The sequence below is a fragment of the Atractosteus spatula genome, chromosome 11 (assembly GCF_055471065.1).
Source record: "Atractosteus spatula isolate fAtrSpa1 chromosome 11, fAtrSpa1.hap1, whole genome shotgun sequence".
In the NCBI taxonomy this organism is placed as follows: Eukaryota; Metazoa; Chordata; class Actinopteri; order Semionotiformes; family Lepisosteidae; genus Atractosteus; species Atractosteus spatula.
Window position 1 is genome coordinate 13,990,822 of NC_142716.1, and position 6,000 is coordinate 13,996,821.

Here is a 6,000-nt window from a genome sequence, read left to right on the forward strand (position 1 = left end):
TAATTCCTTCTGGAATTATATTTCTCGGAAAGAAACAGGACAAATTGAATGTCTTTGATCGCTTTTCATCTTTACACCCATAAATGGTTCGAATTACATAATGACAGGTCTCGGAAGAAGGAAAGCACAAGCCTGCATTTTTAACACCAGCTTCTCTGGCACTGACTGCCTCATCGCAGAACGACTCTGCTGGCGACGGGGACCAAAATGCGACAATGCAACGAAAGTAAACACGTTATAATGCACCAAAAGTCGAGTGCAAATATGTTAATAACTGAAACTCCGAAGAAAGCCGTTTAAACCGATGTCGAAACGTTTGGTGACAGACCACGTCACACTTTCTCTTTCTCCTTAGTTCGCGGGACCCGGAAGCTTTTTTTATTTTGTCACATGGTTAAAAAGAAGCTTTCAATAACAACAAAAAATGGCGACAATCACGTTGTACAATGTGGTCTTGCTGCGTCATTAGAAAATGTTCGTGGAAATACAGGGGAAAAAACAAGCAAAGTACTGAAAGGCGATGCTCAGAAGCGTTAGATATAAGTACTCGACATGTATACCAGAAGGCGTTAAAGTTTCTCTTTTTATGAGGTCTGCATCAGGTTTGTTTACAATTTCGTTTTGAAAGGGGTGTGTGCAGCGTTGGGCGTTAGCGTTCGTCTACATGGAAGTCTACAGAGACTGGCAAAAGCGTAACACTAATTCTATTTAATACTGTAAGTTAAGTGCATTGCAGTGCATTTTGTAAATAACTGCGAATACTATATATCTGAAGTATTTTTTAAATTATAAATCAAATTTGATTTTCCGTTACATAGCCGATAGCGCTTTATTGGCGCTTGCACGCAAAAAGTAAGTTAACGTTTTGTTGGAAAAAAATGCTTTTGTACTCGTATATATTCATTTATAGGTCTGTGGAGTTTGCATGCACCTGGGTGTTTACCTATGTTATATCAGCTTTGTTCTTAATAGTTCAGGATGTGGTCATCTTTTGGTGATACAAAGAACTGGTGCGGTAACACATGCGTGTGCATATTGTTTGCCTATTCGTGTTTTTTTTACATCGCGCAGATGTTATTTTTAATAATTTTGGCAGCTGTCCCTACAGTCCTGTGATGGCAAACATAACTAATCGAGTTGTTTACATGAAGGGCTGAGCAAGGAGGGCGGAGCGACTGGGGGAGGAGGCTTCTCTGAAGAGGCAGTGTGACTGGACTGCTGGAAAGAAACAGCGATCCGAGGGTGGAGTCGCAGCAGAGACCATAACAAGTTTGACGTGCGTGTTTCGTGGTATGTATGCATTTATGCCTTAGTCATAATATAGTAAACATCGTCTTTTTAAAACAGTCGCACGTCATTTTTGTTGTTGAAAGGCATTACTTGATGAAAAGTAAAATAACAGAAACTACAATAGCGGATACCGTACAGTACACGTTAAATTAGCGCGAAGCAGCACGCCTTTCTTTTTATTTTTGTTGGAAAGGGCTGCTGTTGCAGTAACGTGGCATTTTGCGTTGCGCTTTATTATGTATTGTCGTGTTTAATATGAAGGGCTCATTGACGGTTATCAAGTAAACAATAATAGTTCTACATTAAAGGGAGATTTGCTTGACCAGTCTTATTATGCTCTCTTTCATGCCTGAGTCCGAGTGGAAACATTTATAGGGAAGTTTGTTCTATTTTACCATCTTAAAAAAAAGGCTATTAAATTTGCAGTTGCAAGTGTACATAGAAAAATGCACCTGTAGTTTAAATAAAAACATAGTAACATGCAGTTTACAAAAATAATTTACTTTTGTTTTCAGGTAATTGAAATTACAGCAAATAAGTGTCCAACATTCTTTAGAGGACACTGGTACATATTACACAGGTCAATGTACTATCCTTAGTTCTGGTATAATAGAAGGTTCTGATTCAGCCATAATAAACAGGCGCTACTGTTTTAGCATGAGTAAATTAAATGTGAACTTAAATGTGAATACTGTACCTCAGGTTGTTCATTTTCAGTCTGTTCTACAGTATCTGTGCTTGGCCGAGATTAAATTTATTACATTCTGAGGAATATGATTAAGCATTTTAAAGTACGCTTAAAATCCTGCTTGCTACATAATGCTTCATAAAGCAAAACAGACCCTGAAAGGATACAAAAGTAAAATAAACAATACAGCATTACTTATAATCTCTCGTGTTATTTCTAATGAACCATGAGTTGTAGTTAAAAGATAAAATCCTCAAAATCTCAAAGGACAATATGATCTTTTTTTTTGCAGTAAAATAACATGCTTTGAGACTGTGTGGTTTTTGAATTAATAAATATCATGATGATTGTTTGCATATAATTAAAATGCCTTTTTTCAGCAACATTGAGAATTATCCAAATAGATTTAGTGAAAAATACACTGCAAGTCAACTTTACAAAGTTCACAATTTGCTGAAATAAATCATATAACTATCCCTGTCACAAACTGAGGATATCATCTCTATTAAAATTACAAATTGCAAAAAAGATGTTTTTCCCTTCATTAAAACATAGTACTTTGTAAAAAAATATTTTCTTTGGCAATATTTTGCAATTCTGTTTGTCAGGATCGACAGCATACTGTAGAACTACATACTGTAGACATGGTCAAAAATTAACTTGACTGATTGTTAATCTTATGTAGTGAGAAGGTTTCAGTAAAGAAGACTCTACTTTTCCTTTAAAAAAACACTTCTAAGGTGCCACCTATTGTGCAACCAGGGTATTTTATCTGTGCAACTTACAGATTACTACAGAGGACAACTTCAGAGGCAAAGAATAAACCACTAGTGTCGGTGTGTTTGAAATGAAGAAATAAAGCAGTATCAGGTTTCTGCTTGTTATTGTTTACACAAAACCAGAGCAGGTTACAACAATAGTATGACATCCTTCTGAAGTCACTGGAGTCACTCAACAACTTGTCATTGATGGACTGCACTGGTGACAAAGGAACAAGTAATAGGTTTATTCCATGCTGAAAAGAGAAGGAAGGAAACACAACGTTTCAGCTGTGGAGCCTTCTTTGGGTGTAAGAAGAAGACTCCACAGCCGAAACGTTGTTTCCTGGTAGTTATGCAGCATATGTGCTGAAACCTTCTTTACCTTAAACATCCTAATTCTTAGATGTGTCCCTCCAATGCCTTTTGAATTTGATTGTTGAATCTTGCTTTTCACAGTTTCGAGGCAATGGATGTTGTGTAGGATTGCTTCAAGTCTGACCCCATTACACTGCGGAATTTGTACCTCGGCTTGATGTGACAGGCTGCCCTGGCTCAGTTATCACAGTGCTGATGCTGTCCGTCTTAAAGGTACAGTACTGTGATAACTGAAGGATGGCAGCCATCTTGGCAGCAGAGGTCCTTCGGTGTAAAAGAAGCATGGATCTTGGATGAAAGAGCAAGAAAGGTTACAGGGTAAAGAAGAACAGAAAACAGCTGTAAAATAAATAAAATAATTGTCTTGAGCATCGAATTAGTCACAGCTGGGAATTTCAGTTATGCTGTGCTGTTTGCATGTTCACATCATTCTGGAGAGCAGTTTTTAAGAAACAAAAGTCCAAAGCATAAAGAAAGCAAGCCTTTCGTTGTCCAAGAAGTATGTGTGATGTAGCTTTAAAGGTTCTATACTGTTCTTCAGGGAATTGTCCCATCGCCTCACATATTTCACCTGCACACCCTTCATGATGCCTACATTTACCCCACCAAAGAAAAACAGGAAATCAGGGCAAGTATAAATGAATTGTCACCCAACTGCACTTGGAACTGAGCAAAGATGCCCGATTTGTTTCCATCATTCTTGTTTATTCATTTTTGTAAGATTGCCTTTTTTTTCCTTTCATATTTGTTCAGCAGTAACTAAACCATGCTTTACATTGTTTAAGATTATCACATGTAATGACTGCAGTTAGGTGTAGTAAGTGATTTTAAAGCCATTTACTTTATCTCTGATAATATTGCTGGTTTGCCTTCTGCTAATTTTAAGACCTATAGGCAAATATGTATTTATATCTGCTTTTTGTACTCTTAAGCATCTACTCAAATAATATTACATTACCAGGATCTTAATATTGTTCTAAATAATAAATGAGGTTTTTCTTAATATCATGAAACATTTAACCCCTTTTACTCATTAATTTTTAAATTTTTATTAAGTACATCATATTACTATAACTCTTAGATGCTAAAAGCATCTATCTAATGCAGTGCTGTTTGCTGTTATTATATAGTGGTGAAAGTGGACTAAAGTTACTTATAGTCTTTAATCTTTTTTTCATAAATGTTCTGTTTTCTTGTCATTTTTGTGTGTAGTTTGTGCAGGATAGCATTTCTCACCCTTTGACAAAAGTGCCTTTTTTCTCAAATCTAATTTTTTTATTGGATTTTTCAATCATTTACAGGTATGCAGAATCCCTGACCTCTGTGCCAAAATTGTTCCCCTAATTATATGAGCATGAAAACAAAAGCATTTTAAAACATGTTGTACAATTCAATGACAGTAAAAGCTAAAGGATAATTGTTATACTTAAAATTGAGCACAATCTAAAACGCAGCTGCCATTAGAAAAGGGCATTCCAACAAGGGGATTTTTTTTCTGTTAATTTTCCATTCAAATACACCCACTGTGCCTGCTGGCAAATATTCTGTACCTTTTTGCACTTTTAAGTTTGGTTTGAGCAGGGACAATTTTCCTAAACTTGATGCTTGAGCGGTATGTTATTTGTATTGTAATTTTATTAAAAGTGAAATGGAAAAAAAAAATCTCATTGTGTCACTGTTTTTCAGTATTATTTTGTTGTCTTTACTATGTGCCGTAGACATGTAAAGTTGTGATCCCTGGTCTTCTTCCTTTTGGTGAACATGTTTATATTTCAACTCGGTGGGACTCCTGAAATAAAAAAAAAACAGCAATGGTAGAGGTTCTGTGCAATAAGGATTTCACATATACACATACACACACTTCTCCAGCTCAATGGATCTGTGCAGTAGAGGATTCCACATAAACAATGTAAAAACAGGCCAGGAACTAATGGTGCCAAAAGAGGGAATGAGGAGCTTCCGCTTAGTACAAATATTTTTTTGGGTCAGACAAGCCAACGAGATCCATTTCAGCTGCTGTTAAGGGTCAAATTTGTAGTTATTAAACAACAACAGCTTTAAGTGAGGGTAAGGAATAGCCTCTAGAAAACTGGGGAAAAAAGACTTTGACAGAGCTCAGCTGCTCCCAGATTTCTCATGTTCCACAGTGGAAAATATTATGTATGGTCACTTCCTATACTAGAGGAATTCAGAAATGTCATGTTTTTCAACCAGTAGATGTATGTAGTATAACATGAATCCTTAAAGGGAAGACAGTGAATGCTAAAACTGAAAAAGATTAACCAAGAAAGCACTTGCACTTCTATTATAGAAAGTAAGCATGAAGATAACAGAATAATGTGTCCACTGTTCATGTCACCATCTATGGTGTTACAGTAGTTTATTGTTGTGGCATATTATTAAGAGCAAATGTTAATACCAAGTTATCTGAAGCATTTAAGCAATAGCACAATGTACAGTTGCGTAAGTACAGTAAGCCCGATTTCTCCATTGCAAAATTTTAAGGCACTAATGACTTTGACTAGTTTTATACCCCAAAACAGCAGGAAAATGATCAAAAATATGTATTCTACAGTACATAAATAATTATCATCAGAGAAAATCTATATGCAGTGCTGATTTTTTACGAAAATGAATAGGAGATTGATGGACAATGAGTTAGTACCTCCAAAAACAGAACAAAAGAGGTAAAACCAGGCATCCCTGATGGGTGTCCCTAGAACCAGCAAACTAAGAAGTGCGCAATGTTTTAATACCACTGCTGGAGTGTTGTCTGATTGACTTCCTAAATAATCTGATCACTAGACGATCTAAAGAGTATGAGCACACTGCAGAACAAGGAATTTAACTCTTCAGTTAAAAAATGTGTCCAAAGCAAAAGAATTG

The 6,000-nt window shown here is 36.1% G+C and overlaps 1 long non-coding RNA gene across 1 annotated transcript; it reads left to right on the forward strand.

Annotated features, from left to right (window-relative positions):
- The first annotated feature begins 435 nt into the window (after nucleotides 1–435).
- On the forward strand, nucleotides 436–4,776 carry LOC148823566 (uncharacterized). Its single transcript, XR_016093761.1, has 3 exons — nucleotides 436–591; nucleotides 1,152–1,290; nucleotides 3,196–4,776. It is a non-coding gene; the product is annotated as an uncharacterized LOC148823566 (long non-coding RNA).
- The last annotated feature ends 1,224 nt before the right edge of the window (nucleotides 4,777–6,000 follow it).